The sequence below is a fragment of the Ailuropoda melanoleuca genome, chromosome 19, assembly GCF_002007445.2.
Source record: "Ailuropoda melanoleuca isolate Jingjing chromosome 19, ASM200744v2, whole genome shotgun sequence".
In the NCBI taxonomy this organism is placed as follows: domain Eukaryota; kingdom Metazoa; phylum Chordata; class Mammalia; order Carnivora; family Ursidae; genus Ailuropoda; species Ailuropoda melanoleuca.
In genome coordinates, this window is record NC_048236.1 from 17357287 (window position 1) to 17371564 (window position 14278).

The 14278-nt window shown below is 39.0% G+C and overlaps 1 protein-coding gene and 1 long non-coding RNA gene across 2 annotated transcripts in view; one reads left to right on the forward strand and one right to left on the reverse strand.

Moving 5' to 3' along the window:
* Positions 1 to 14278, reverse strand: part of EYS (eyes shut homolog) — a 1484071-nt gene that overhangs the window by 74251 nt on the left and 1395542 nt on the right.
* Positions 184 to 7230, forward strand: LOC105240574. Its single transcript, XR_859576.3, has 3 exons — positions 184 to 390; positions 3018 to 3072; positions 4058 to 7230. It is a non-coding gene; the product is annotated as an uncharacterized LOC105240574 (long non-coding RNA).

A 14278-nucleotide genomic window follows, 5' to 3' on the forward strand; every position in this document is an offset into this window, starting at 1 on the left:
ATGTACTTGTGAAAGGAGGGTTATGTTTTGGGGATGCATCTGGCCAGGGAGTCTGTTTCCTATCACATTAGACTGAAGTGCCCTTCAGCATTGAGCAACTAAGTGACTCAATGGGGGAGTTTCAAAACCAGAACAAAGGAAGTGCAGTGTTTTGAGATCCTGTATATAAACCTTTCACTCGCATACCCTTTCTACATAATGAAGAATTCACTTAAAAAGCAAAACCCTATATTTTGAAGAGTAATTTTTGAAAAAAAAAGATCACTGGCAGTCAAAGTTATTTGCCCAGGTGTTTTGTAAACGTGATTTGGCATCCGAACACTGGCCGTGACTCAGAGAGGAACTCGCAGCTTGAAACTGGGCTTTTCGAATCCTGCACTTCTGCATAGGGTAAGGGTGGGAAGGCCAAGATACGGGCAGGCCACAGATCAGTGTCCTCACCATATTGTCCATGACCAGACCTTTCCTTTGAGTAGAAATCTTGGTTTTAAAAGCGTGTTTATTCTTGCTCTGTTAAGATGCTAGTTAAAAAAATGAAAGCATGGGTTTCAATAGGACTGAAACTGTAGGGAGATTTAGTAGAAACAGGAAATGGTGAAAAATGAAGTTCAAGAGCCAGTGTGGACAAAACGGGATTCAATTGAGGGGTACTGTTAGCCAGCGAGGCTCTTTTCATCTTGCCTCTAATCTTGTTTCCGACTTTTCTCTTTGACTGCTCTGTTTTGTTTGTAAATAGTCCCAACTGGCTTCTATTTCCCCACTGCCAGAGGACCACAGGAAACAGGAAGGGGGCTGTTGATCCCCATCCCTGTGTGTTAGGGATGGTATTCCCAGATTAAAAGATGCTCCTGGGGTCTGTTTTTATTAGGTTGAGACAGCTTGACAGAGGGAAGGAGAGCTTGTTTTGATTACCTGATATTGCTCTCCTTTTCTCTAGAGATGTTGCCTCTCCTAGGAAGTTGTAAAACTGAAATTTTTATGAGCCTTAAGAAATATCCTCACTCTGGTACCTATGCTTAAAACAAAAGAGCTTGTTATATCTGGTTATAATTGTTTATACAGCAAATAATTGTACTATCCTGGGAAAACTGATTCTACTTATCAGAGGCTCTTGTTTCGGTTAGTTTCATATAACTCTTCAAGTAGGGTAACTGTGTGGAATCAGCGAAATAAGATTTTGTTAAAATCTTACTAGTTTATTCCTTGGGATGTATGGCCTAAGACAAGCGTTCTTTTTCTCAAAACTCACCAGGATCTGAAGCATGATTTTGAGACATACCATCTCTTGTATTTATTTTTTTTTATCTAATGAAGTAATTTATGGTTTGCGTGCCAGAGACAATAAGGCTAGGCTCTATCAGGGATTTCACCTGCAGTAGTACGTAGACAGGATAGTTGAAGGAAATGAAATGTACTGGCATTGAAACAAAGTAACAAACTGGCAGTGTGTGATACTGCCATTAAAACAATAGAATTCAACTAAATTTAATACTTCATAGAGGAATTTTGGGGGTTTTTTTCAGGACTTTTTTTTTTTTAAGATTTTTTATTTATTTATGTGACAGAGACACAGCCAGCGAGAGAGGGAACACAAGCAGGGGGAGTGGGAGAGGAAGAAGCAGGCTCCCAGCGGAGAAGCCCGATGTGGGACTCAATCCCGGAACGCCGGGATCACACCCTGAGCCGAAGGCAGACGCTTAACGACTGCGTTACCCAGGCGCCCCTAGGACTGACTTTTTAAACAATATTTCTTCCTGTTAATAATTTACAACTGGGTTTACTTAAAGTTTGGTACTACATTCAGGTTAGATCAAGAGATAAACACCTTATATGTCTTTCACTGTCAGACGCTGTGCTAGACGCTGGTGACACAAGATAATCAAGCACCATCCCAGCCCTCAAGGAACCAATGTGTGGTCAATCAATTTACCCGGGTTAACTGGACGGGAAGTTGAGTTGAAAGCTGATAAGCAGCAATTCACCTGGCAAATAAAAAGGAAAGATCATTTCAGGTTGAAAGAATATCATGTTTTCAGGTGGGGAGGCCCAAACAGCATGTCATACTCGAGGAATTCATGGAGTATGCCCATTTTAGAATGAAGTGTCAAAAGGAAAAGTACAAGCAAATGTTATGAGATAGTCAGACAGGGGTCAAATTATGAAGGGCTTGATATTTTCTCCATCATCTTGGAGTGGTCGGGCAAGGTTGGAGTTGCCTTTTAGAAATACCAGTCTCGGGATGAAATGTGAAGGCTGGATTAGATGGAGAGAGCAGGAGGACCAAACTTTGGTTAAGAACGAAAATGAGGACTTTGATGATACCAAGAAATCTAGCAATGAGCTAAGCTTACACTGAACTGTGAATGTGAGGAAATTTATGGGTCAATCATGAGAAAAGATAATGGTGTGAAATTTATATAAACAGTGAAGAGAAATGTGTTATCAGTGCTATTATCAGAATAAGTTTAAGACACAATTTCATACTACTGAGAAGAAGTACAATGTATACTGAAGACTGAGGATAACCACGTGCACAAAAAAAGGGTCTGTCACATTCTCCGCATTTCTTAGTCTAAAGCTACATTGTCAAATGATGTAGACAATAGCCACATATGGCTGCTGAGTACTTGAATTGTGGCTAGGCTAACTGAGAGAGCTTAGTATGGAGAAAAGAATGTATTTTTTTTTAAAAAAGATTTATTTGAGAGAGAGAGAGAGAGGGGACGTGTGCAGTGGGGAGGGGCAGAGGGAGAGAGAGTCTTAAGCAGATTCTGTGCTGAGCACAGAACCTGATGTGGGACTCGACCTCATGACCCTGAGATCATGATCTGAACCGAAACTAAGAGTTTGATGCTTAACTGAGGGCACTACCCAGGCGCCCCAAGAATGTAAAATATCTCATTAATAATATTTTATATGCATTAAAATTGGGTTAAATAAAATCTATAATTAAAATAAATTTCACCTGTCTCTTTTTATTTTTAAAAACGTGGCTACTAAAAAACAAAATGACACAGGCAGCTCACATTCTACTGAACAGCACTGCAGAGAGAACCACCTGTCTCTGGGCAGGTAAGTGATTTCTCTAAACCCTTAGTTGTCATTTACTTCAATGGGCTTTGTCTTTTGGAAACTCTGAGCCTGTGAAAAGATAGGGTTTCTAAGGGGAAGAACAGGGGTGAGGAGAAGGAATCAAAGAATGTCCATCCCACTGTGAAGAGGCTCCCATGTCCTCACCCACACTGTCTCCATCCTGCTGGATCAGGCAGGAGAACATGGAGAGAACCAGGTTAGAGAAAGAGGACTTTCAACCTTACAAACGATCCCTTCTAGTTCTTGAAAGTAAGCCCCTTATGATCTTCAACCAGGCAACATTTGGTTAATTTGATCACTCTATTACACAAATTCCCAGATCAGACTTCTAGGAGCGTCAGTCGTCATCAAATCAGTAGATTGAACAGATTGTAATGGGAATATTTTAGGGCTGTTAAGTGAATTTTTTTTTTCTTTTGTAATCCCTAGTTGGCTTGTGGTTTCCATATGTGAACTTCTGCATTTTTTTCTTTAGTTCTTTTAAAGTTACTGCAATAGATTGGAACCATGAGGAAGGAAGGGTGATGTTGGGATTTGAACTAAATATTAATTATTTAGTGTGTGGGAGAAGGGAACAAAATCACTAAGCAGTCTAAGAACATTGTAGGCAGTCAAAAAGCCTTATGTATCTCAACATCACCTAGGATCATTAAAAAATTCTACAAACCTTCAATGATGGGAGAATGTTATCATCTTTTCTACAATATAGTGTTTGGTTGCAGGCTCAGTGTGGAATCTTTGTACAACAGATCACATTATGCTCACAGTATACATCTCAGCAAGAACTACCACGAAAAGGGTATAAACTTCTGTCTTCTAGAAAATTTACTATGGCAAAATTTTCTCATTCCTCATGAGGACAGAGAAATAGCACATGAATGCTTTAAATGTAACTGTACTTTTTTCTTTTAAAAATATTCTGTGGTTCGTCCTCTTACCTCAATTATTGACATTTTATGCATAGAAGTGACCAAGATGAGCTACTGGGATGCGGGAAGAAGACACAGATAAGAGCTCAGACTGCAGAACACCTTCCTTTCAGCTCTGCAATCAGTGATGCCTCCTGAAGCCCACTGGCTGGCGGTGATGCAGGGGTATTATACGTCACTGTGATTGAGGAGAGGCCACTGGATGCAGCCAGCTCAGACTCCATTTTGGATTTCCTCACTTTCTATATAAATTTGGGCAAGTTAGCTTCTCTGTTTTAGTTTCTTCATGGTATTTTTCAGAATATCCAACTTTGTGTGAAGAATGAGAAAAGTATGTGGGTGAAGGAAACACATCCGAGCTAACCACAGATCTCAAGTGGGCAAGCGTCTTGCACAAGCTCTGTAATTCTACTACATTTCCCCAGTCGAGTCACTAGGGCAATGAATTTATACCTCTTCTTCCCCCCTCTAACATCTAACATTCATCATTTCTCAATTAATGATTTTGCTTCTTATTTCACGGAGGAAAATAAAGTAAGAACAGAGAACTACCACCCTCTACCATCAGATCCTCCCCACCTCAGATCTTTCATTTTGATTCAGATGTTCTGCCTTCCCTTTGGTTTCAAGGCTGACTCTGCCTGGGTATTGGATCCACCCCTCATTTACTTAAGGGCATTGTTTCAGCAATTCTTCCCCATTTCCCTGGGGGAGACACCAAATTCTTCTTCTCTACTGAATCATTCCCTTCAACATCAAATATGCTAAAATATCTCCATCTGAAAAAAACTGCTTTCCTCAGCTCCACATTCCTCTCTAGCTGTTCCTTGTATTTCTGCCTATCATTCTAGTGAGAGTGTTCTAAAGATTATCTGTGTTGATGTTTTCATTTTTTTTTCTTACCACCCATTCACTTTTGATTCATTTTAGTCAGCTTATCTTCTCTCTTTCCCTTGACACTTTTGATGTGAAGGTCACCAGTGACCACCATCTTTTTAAATTCAATGCCAGTTCTCTGTTTTCTTCTTATTCAATATCTCAGGAGCAGTTGACAGTTGATTTTTTCTTTCTCTTGAAATGCTTTCCTCACTTGATCGTCATGATATCATTCTCCACTAGTATTCTACCTGCCTTCAGCTAAGGCAGGAGAACACGGAGACGCCCCACTCTCCTTTTCTTTCAGTTGTCTCCAACTGCCACCACTCTCTACCTCCTCCGATATACCACCTACAGGAGGATGACTCTTGAATAAGAGTCTTTATCCTTGACTTCTTTTCAGAGCTCCGTATTCATATATCCAACTACGTACTAGATATTTTACGTACATTTGTATGACCAATGGGAATCTCAAATTGAACATACACAAGACAGAATTCTTTATTCTCATATCCTTATAACCTCTCCTCCCAACCAATCTCTTCCCCAGTCTTCTCTCTCTCTTTTTTAAAGATTTTATTTTATTTATTTGACAGAGAGAGAGAGAGAGTGAGAGAATACACAAGCAAGAGAAGTGGGAGAGGGAGAAGCGGGCTCCCTGCTGAACAAGGAGCCCAATGAGGGGCTTGATCTCAGGACTCTAGGATCATGACCTGAGCCGAAGGCAGACACAACCGACTGATCCACCCAGGCGCCCCTTCTCTCTCCTTGTTCAGAACAAAAACTAGACATAACCTAAATTGTTTCTTTCTCTGCCATGTCAACCAGTTGACTGGAAAATCCTGTTCATTTTCAAAATATCTCCTGAATCTCACTACTTCTCACCACCTCCATCAAGGCCACCAAAGTCTACTGCACTATTCTCTCTAGCCTGGACTCCTACTGGCCTCTTAACTGGTCTCCTTTGCCACTTTTGTCTTCCTGCAGTCTCTTTCTCATACTGTAGCTAGTATAGCCTTCAAATATTAATTGCATATTTAAAAGTCCTCTAGTGTTTTTCCTTGAATTTTGAAATAAAAAAAAAAAACCCAACCCTTTAGCATAGCCTCAAATCCCCATTCTCTGGATTTCTTTTATACCCATTTCTTCTTGCTCATTCTGCTCCAACCTTGCTAACTTCTTTGTGTTTCTTAAACAAACCAAACATGCTCCCAGCTCAGGGCTTCTGCTCCTCTAGTTCCATTGCCTGAAATAAAATCTTCCTCACTTTCTTCAAGACTCTGCACAAGTGTCCCCTCTTCACAGGGGTCTTCCCTGACCACCCAACGAAATTAGTAATTCTTCCTACCGCCATCACTCTCTAGTTCTTTAACCTGCTCTGCTTACTACAGCCCAATTACGTAATATGCTATTTGTTTATTTTTTACCGTCTCTCTCCCCAATTATTTTTTATTTTTTACTGTCTCAATTCCCTAGATTGTAGGGCTCATCAGGCAGAGAGCTTGCTTGTCCTTTACCAACTCCAGGGTATACAACAGTGCCTGGACTCGAGGGGGTATGGGATACATCTTTATCAAATGGTTGAGAGGATACATATAAGGGGCTTGCCACCGTGTTGAAAAAATAGTGACACTGCTGTTATTTTTCTGCTGTTATTGTTTATTTAATATGTTAATTTTTCTGTTCTTATGTCACTAAAGAAAGAATTGAACCTGTTGGATGAAGTTGGGAAAAAGAATTTCGATACCATCACCGATGCTAAACATTGTTTGATTTTTTCCCCATTTTTCTAGTCATTTGCTTCTAAAGAATAAGAATATTTCTGGATTTTTGCAAAGATATTAGAATCTTGATTTTTCAAGTGTGGGCAAAAATTCAAATAATATACTATATTGATATTTAAAATCAAGGAAGAAATCCCCAACTTCACAAATTGGTTGTTTTTCATAACTAGGTTGAATAAATATAGCTATACTTTCATAAGCTTTTTCTTTTAAAATTGTTTTCTGTTTATTGTTTAATAATAATGTCTTTTGAAATTGTAAGATAAAAATACTAACTATGTTTCTTGGGGCAACTGATAGTCATTGACAGAAATTTTTGGCTTTTACATGACAAAATATCTGCACAATTCTCTCACAATCTTGTTTAAACTTTTACAATACGGACTTGAGAAAAGTTCCCTAAGTTTATTAAAGAATTTTTGAAGATGTAGTGTTTTCAGGATAGACTGTCTTGTCTAAATCTATTTTTCTGAAGTAAAGCTTGTTGCTCTATTTTTATACAAGAACAAAAGACAAGATGAAAACAATAAAACTGTGGTTGATTTTCACTTGTACTCTGTTTTCTATATAGGCTGCTGTATATAACCTCAGCCGACTGGACACCAGGGAGCGCTGAGCTAGTAAAAATGCAGTTCAGTTCTTCCTTTCTCTGTTATGTATTTTAATGAATCAAGCAGATGGTAGATGGATTTTCCCCTGGAAACTGCTGATTTTGAAAGACTCTGGTATGCCAGCTTTGTAAGCACCGTGTTTAGCTGCATAGACTACCTCGAAATATACATTTAACTCTGCCAGGAAAAAATTCATATACCCTTAGGCAGATGGGTACATTTGCAAAAATACAAGACCACTGCTCGCCTCTCCAGCTTTCTTTTGTAGATTTGAGGGTAAACATTTTTCTTCTCTCTTTCTTCTTAACTTCTTCTTAGTAAGATAGCAATAGATTTCGCTCAATATCCTGCATAAATGCAATTAGGGTGTAAAACCATATACACGATCACTGTTGTTTCTATTTCTGTTGTTGAATAAGCTCCTTGTCGAGCATGCTTGCACACTGTTCAGCATTAACATTCAGAAATAAAAAAAGTGGTAACTTACAAATGTGATTTTCATTTAAAGGAAAGCGAAAACTAAGTCTCTTCTAAGATGTTATTAACAGTAATAGGTGATGGTGATTTGTACGGAAAACATACTTACCTATTCTTTCTGAACTCAAGATAATACTCAATACATGAATAAAATCAAGCTCTCCATTCAAATGGATATATAATATTCAATTCACCCTCAGGTATAAACATGAAATAAATATCATTGGTTGACTGCCAATTCCTGCTCATACTAAATCATTCAAACATTCTGTGTAGATACAGAATTCCACCATTCTCATTTCTCCATCTAATTGTCAGAGAAAAGCTAAGAACAAACAGAATTTTACATTAAGATAAGAACACTGATGAAAACATGGAGCATCATTATTTCCACCAGCAAAAGAAATGGTAAATGATCAGAATCCAAAGCAGCATATTCTTTTTAGATGTGTAATTCTTAGAAATTAGTGCCATCTTCTGGCTTCTCAAAGTACTGCTTTTAAGCCAAATCAGATAATGGTAGGATTTTCACAGTACCATGAGATGTCAAAGCAGAAGAAAACCCTCCAAAAGATATGGGTCACATTGCAGATCTGCGTTATAGCTTATGGCATAAACTTTGAGAAGGGTCTCATATCTCGTGTATCTATCATTCATATTACACAAGCAATGCAGATTTATACCGGATTAAATATGCTTTGTAGTTTATTGTGATAGAGTAAAATTGCCAGAAAGCACACACGGAATATTTGAGAACTGATGTGTTTGGAACACTTTTCTCATTTCTACGTTGTGAGTTTCTTCATGTTAATGGAGTCTTAGTTAAGAAATTAAGGTTCTTAACTAAGGTTAAGGTTAATCAAGATTCGAGTGGGTCATCATTCAAGTTCAGGGGAAATTTAAAAAAAATCTTTTTAATCTATTATTTTTTAAGCCATGGTTATATAAAAATATTTTTATATACCCCAAAGTAATAAAAACAATAGCAATGATAAAAGCTACTATGGTCCAGTTGCTAAGTGCTCTCTCAGAATTATTTTATTTCTCATAGTGCCCCCATGAGGTGTTCTTACTCCTGTATTTCTATCTTGTAGATGAGGCTCAGAGAGGTGAGGTCACACAGCTAAAAAATGGCAGAGTCAGGATTTGAACCCCAACTCGTCTGACTCCAAAGCCTGTGTTCTTTCTAATGATAGCTGGGATATTCATGACATTGGCTGATTAAAAGTTACTGGTAGATATTTATATTATTAAAGTTTGTACCCAAATTGATTTCATACAAATTTGTCTTATTTCCTTGCCCAAGTCTTCGTCCATGGGCTCATGAAAATTGGCAGTAATCTTATATTCTGTCTTCCATATTTAATAGAAATGTAAATACATTTAATTGCCTTGCAGTGTCAACCGCTCAATATATACCAGTGAATTTATCAACAGATAAGTTTGAATAGGAGTTTAATTATTTTATAATATGCAGACAATGTAAGTGAAAAACAGTGGTTAAAAAGATCAGTATGTTGGGAAATCTGGCTGACTCAGTGGGTTAAACGTCTGTCTTCGGCTCAGGTCGTGATCCCAGGGTCCTGGGATCGAGTCCCGCATCAGGCTCCCTGCTCAGTGGGAAACCTGCTTCTTCCTCTGCCTGCCACTCCCCCTCCTTGTGCTCTCTCTCTCTGACAAATAAATAAATAAAATCTTAAAACCAAAGATCAGTATGTTTGTAAAGTTTTCTAAGTGTTTGAATGTTTGTGGTCACACACACACACACACTCCAGATAATTAACTATAATTTTCATTTTGTTTTGATATTGTGTAGAAATAGTTTAGAAGAAGCAAAATCTAGCAAGGACCCAAATAATAAGAATGATTTATCAATAAAGCTGATTTATCAAAGTAATAAGGCTGACGAGATGTAGTCTATGAGAAAGAGAATAAGAAATCTGTACCGGAGATTCCGGTGGGAAACTATTTTAAAGACATCTGTGGTTTAGCTGTTGAAGTGCTGGAAAAAAGCAGTAGCATCCTGCAAAATACTGACTTATTTCTGGGGACCAGCACACATGATGTTTCGAATGCATATAAAAAAGGGAAGATTTTATGTTAATAAATACGGCATGAGGGATTATTCTAAGTCATATTACTAATAAAACAAAGAAAAATCATCAGCCATAATTTGTGAGGTTTAAATTTTGTATAGGAGTATTATTTTTGGATGGAAAATATCTTATACATAAAAGCCCCAGGACTTCATGTACTAATAGTGAGCAGGTGCCTAATTCAAACTATAATGGTAGATAACAAAACTACAAAAGGACTAGAAGTTTAAGAATTACAGACAGAGTATGCAAACAACAATCAGGGAACATCATGAGATATAATATTTTATTTGTATTTTATTTGCTACAGCATGACATACCTGGAATAAAACTCACCTATTAGGTTTCTTAAAGGTTACAGTCAACAGAAACCAACCCTGGCTGTCCTAAGCAGAAAAGGAATTTATGGGCAGGTCATAGGCTAGCTCATAGAGTCAACGCGAATACTGGAGAACCGGTGGGCAGACAGAGGCTGAAATAAAGGAATCTAGGCAGTTCAAACATAGCCACGTTCACATTGTGAGAACAGGGTCATCAGGATGCAGTCATTGTCATCTCTAGGACCAGGGACAGGTTATGTGGCCACCTCAGCTACAAATAATTTTGAGGCATCACTCTGTCTTTAGATGTCTTTCTTAACATTTGAATCCTGGGGTATCTCACTGGCCAAGCCTAGGTCATGTGTGTGCACACAAGCAAGTAGACAATACTGTGTAGCCAAACACAAAACAAAACACAATAACCAACATATGTCTCTCAGAGACCTCTGGGTACCCAGTATCAATCCACATTCTTTCTCTAGTACTTGCATTTTCAAATTAAAACTTCCTTCTGTGACAAAGGAGCCAAGAATGTACAATAGGAAAAGGACAGCCTCTTCAATAAATCGTGTGGGGAAAACCAGACAGCCACATGCAAAAGAATGAAACCAGGCCACTGTCTTACACTGTATGCAAAAATCAAGTCAAAATGGATTAAAGATTTGAAGGTAAGACCAGAAACCACAAAGCTCCTTGAAGAAAACAAAGACAGTAAGCTCCTTGACACTGGTCTTGGCAATGATTTTTTTGGATTTGACACCAAAACCAAAGGCAACAAGAACAGCAATAAACAAGCAGGCCTACAGCAAATTAAAAAGCTCCTTCACAGCAAAGGTAACTATCAACAAAATAAAAAGGCAATTGCCTAAGTGGGAAAAATATTTGCAAATCATATATCTGATAAGGGGTTAATATCCAAAATATAAAAAAAAATTCCTACAACTCAATAACAAAAACATTTCTGATTTAAAATTGGGCAGAAGACCCGAATAGGCATTTTTTTTCAAAGAAGACATACACATGGCCACCTGGCACAGGGAAAGGTACTCAACATCACTAATCAGGGAAATACAAATCAAAACCACAGTGAGACATCACCTCACACCTGTTAGAATGGCTATTCTCAAAAAGACAAGAAATAACAAGTATTGGCAAGGTTGTGGAAAAAAGGCAAACTTGCAAGCTGCCGGTGGAAATGCAAACTGGTGTAGCTGCTATGAAAAACAACATGAAGGTTTCTCAAAAAGTTAAAAACAGAGCTAACCATATAATACAGTAATTCTTCTTCTGGGTACTTATCCAAATAAAATGAAAACACCAACTGAAAAAGATACACGCACTCCCATATTCACTGCAGCACTATTTGTAATAGTTGAGATATGGAAACAATCTAAGTGTCCATCGTTGGATGAACAGATAAAGAAAATGCGATGTATTTATGTATAATGGAACGTTATTCAGCCATAAAAAAGAAAGAAGTCTTGCCATTTGTGACAACATGGATGGACCCTGATGGCATTAACCTAAGTGAAATAAGTCAGACGGGGAAAGACAAATACGTTGACCTCACTTATGTATGGAATCTAAAACAAACAAAAAACCCGAGCTCATCAACACAGAGAATGGACTGGTGGTTGCCAGAGGCAGGAGGAGGGGGAACAAAATATGTGAAGGGGCTTAAAAGATACAAGCTTCCAGTTATAAAATAAATCAGTCTCAGGGATGCACTGGACAGGATGATGACCATAGCTAATAATACTGTATTGCATATTTGAAAGTTGGTAAGAGAGTAGATCTTGAAAGTTCTCATCATATGAAAAAAATTTTATAACTATGCATGGTGACAGGTGTTAGATTTATTGTGATGGTCCTTTTGCAATATATACAGATATAGAATCATTATACTATGTGCCTCAAATTAATATAGTATTATATGCCGGTTATATCTCAATAAAAACAGAAAGCAAACCAAAATAAAAACTTCCTCTGACATAATACAACAATCCTATATAATTTTAAAAAGCCGTTCTCTTTTCCAAAATGGAGTCTTTTTAAAGTCTTTTCTTTTCTTTTTTTTTTTTTTTTTAAAGATTTTTTTTATTTATTTGACAGATAGAGACAGCCAGCGAGAGAGGGAACACAAGCAGGGGGAGTGGGAGAGGAAGAAGCAGGCTCACAGCAGAAGAGCCCGATGTGGGGCTCGATCCCGTAACACCGGGATCACGCCCTGAGCCGAAGGCAGACACTTAACCGCTGTGCCACCCAGGCGCCCCTAAAGTCTTTTCTTTTATTGCATTTTGTTCCAAGTCCAAGATCTCTGCAGGGTGGCCATTTCTCCTCATTTTGTGTTGTGACCCCGTCCTATTATGGATAAGGTCTCAACAGTACTGAACCCAAAGAGACTTTCCAAAGAGACCAGGCTGCACACGACCACTGTAATGTTATGTGTGATTTTTCTTGGTGACAGAATCAAAGGTGCTGCTCATACTGTTGTGGTTTGCAGCCCGTCAGAGTCAAGAGGTAGTCTGAAGGAAGGAACTGGGTATGGATCGCTAATTATAATGGGGGAACCAGAAAGACAGATGGGGATGGTGAGGCCACCCAGACGCCGGCAATAGCTGAACAGCTGAAGGCAGCTGCCCGCACTAAGGCTGACAGGACAAGGCGAAGATCTGGTGTTTTTAAAAGCCCAAGAGCCAGACTACCTTGTGGAGCCTTCACGGGAGCTGCTCAATCGGGACACGGAACCCACGTGGGGTGGCCTGGAACCAGAGCGGATATGGCTACCGGTAGACAAGCCACCAGAAGCAGGGGAGGGGAAATAAATACACCGGACTTTCTCTTCCCCCTACTTGACAGTCTTCTTCCTCTGGTAGGGAAGATATCGTCTGCCCACGTCTGAGACACGGATCTTAGAGCAAACAGACAAATGACCAGCACACATTGCAATGAAAGCAACCCCAAGGCTAAAATCCTTATTTCCAGAACTGGTCAGGTGGCCACCTCTGATCTTACAACTCTCCTTGAATGTTGTCTCCTTTCAGGTAGGGGAAGCAAATTTAAACTCTTCCCTCTGTGTCCTTAGGGGAGGCCTGATACAGATGAGATTCTATGCCTGGTGTGGTAATGCAAGCCTTCATTCCTGACAGCCCCAGCCATGATGGGCCTGCTGTCGAGTGCTTCATGAGGCCTCTGTCAACTCTTCACACTAGATGTGTGAGACAGAACCCCAGAGAGGACTTCTCACTTTTGTGTGTGTGCATGGGTGTGTGCGTGTGTGTTCACACCTATATTATGGCCTCCATTAGCAGTCTAGTGAAGCCAATGGCAACGTTCCTTGGAATAATGTTTCTAGGGGTGCCTGGGTGGCTCAGTTGGTTAAGCATCTGCCTTCAGCTCAGGTCATGATTCCAGGGTCCTGGGATGGAGCCCCGCATCAGACTCCCTGGTCAGCGGGGAGCCTGCTTCTCCCTCTGCCTCTGCCCCTCCCCTCTCTCTAATAAATAAATTCGTCCTCTCTCTCTAATAAATAAATAAAAATCAAGAAAAAAAGAGAATAATGTTTCTAGATTCATGAGGTAAAATACATAAGGATCATAAAGTAAGCCACCTTTTGGAAATATACCTAATAAAATATAATGACAGCTTTGTAATAAAGTAAAATTACGCTTCTTTCATAACACATATAAATAACAAGATCTAGCAGCAGGTATAATAACCCCAGCAATTTCAAATTGTGAGGAACACGAAACTATTTTAATATAGTGTATAACAAATTGTAATATAAAGAGATCTGATTTCTTTCAGTGACTAATACTACTGTGATTTGTTGCTACCATTCATAATTAAGAATTTGTTAAATTTCCGTTGGAGGTGGTAAAAAGATGTAATTTTTTTCCCTCATCCACATTCACAGCTTCTTTGACCTAGAGAGTCACCCGAATTCTGCCAGAATACTTTTCCTCACCCGCCAGCTAAGTCTCCCACTTCAGTGTTTGCTTAAACTTTGCCTTCTTACTGAGGTCTGTCTTCATCCTACTTCGCCCACTATATTTCGTTGCACCTTTCCCCTGTGCCATATAACTTTAAAAA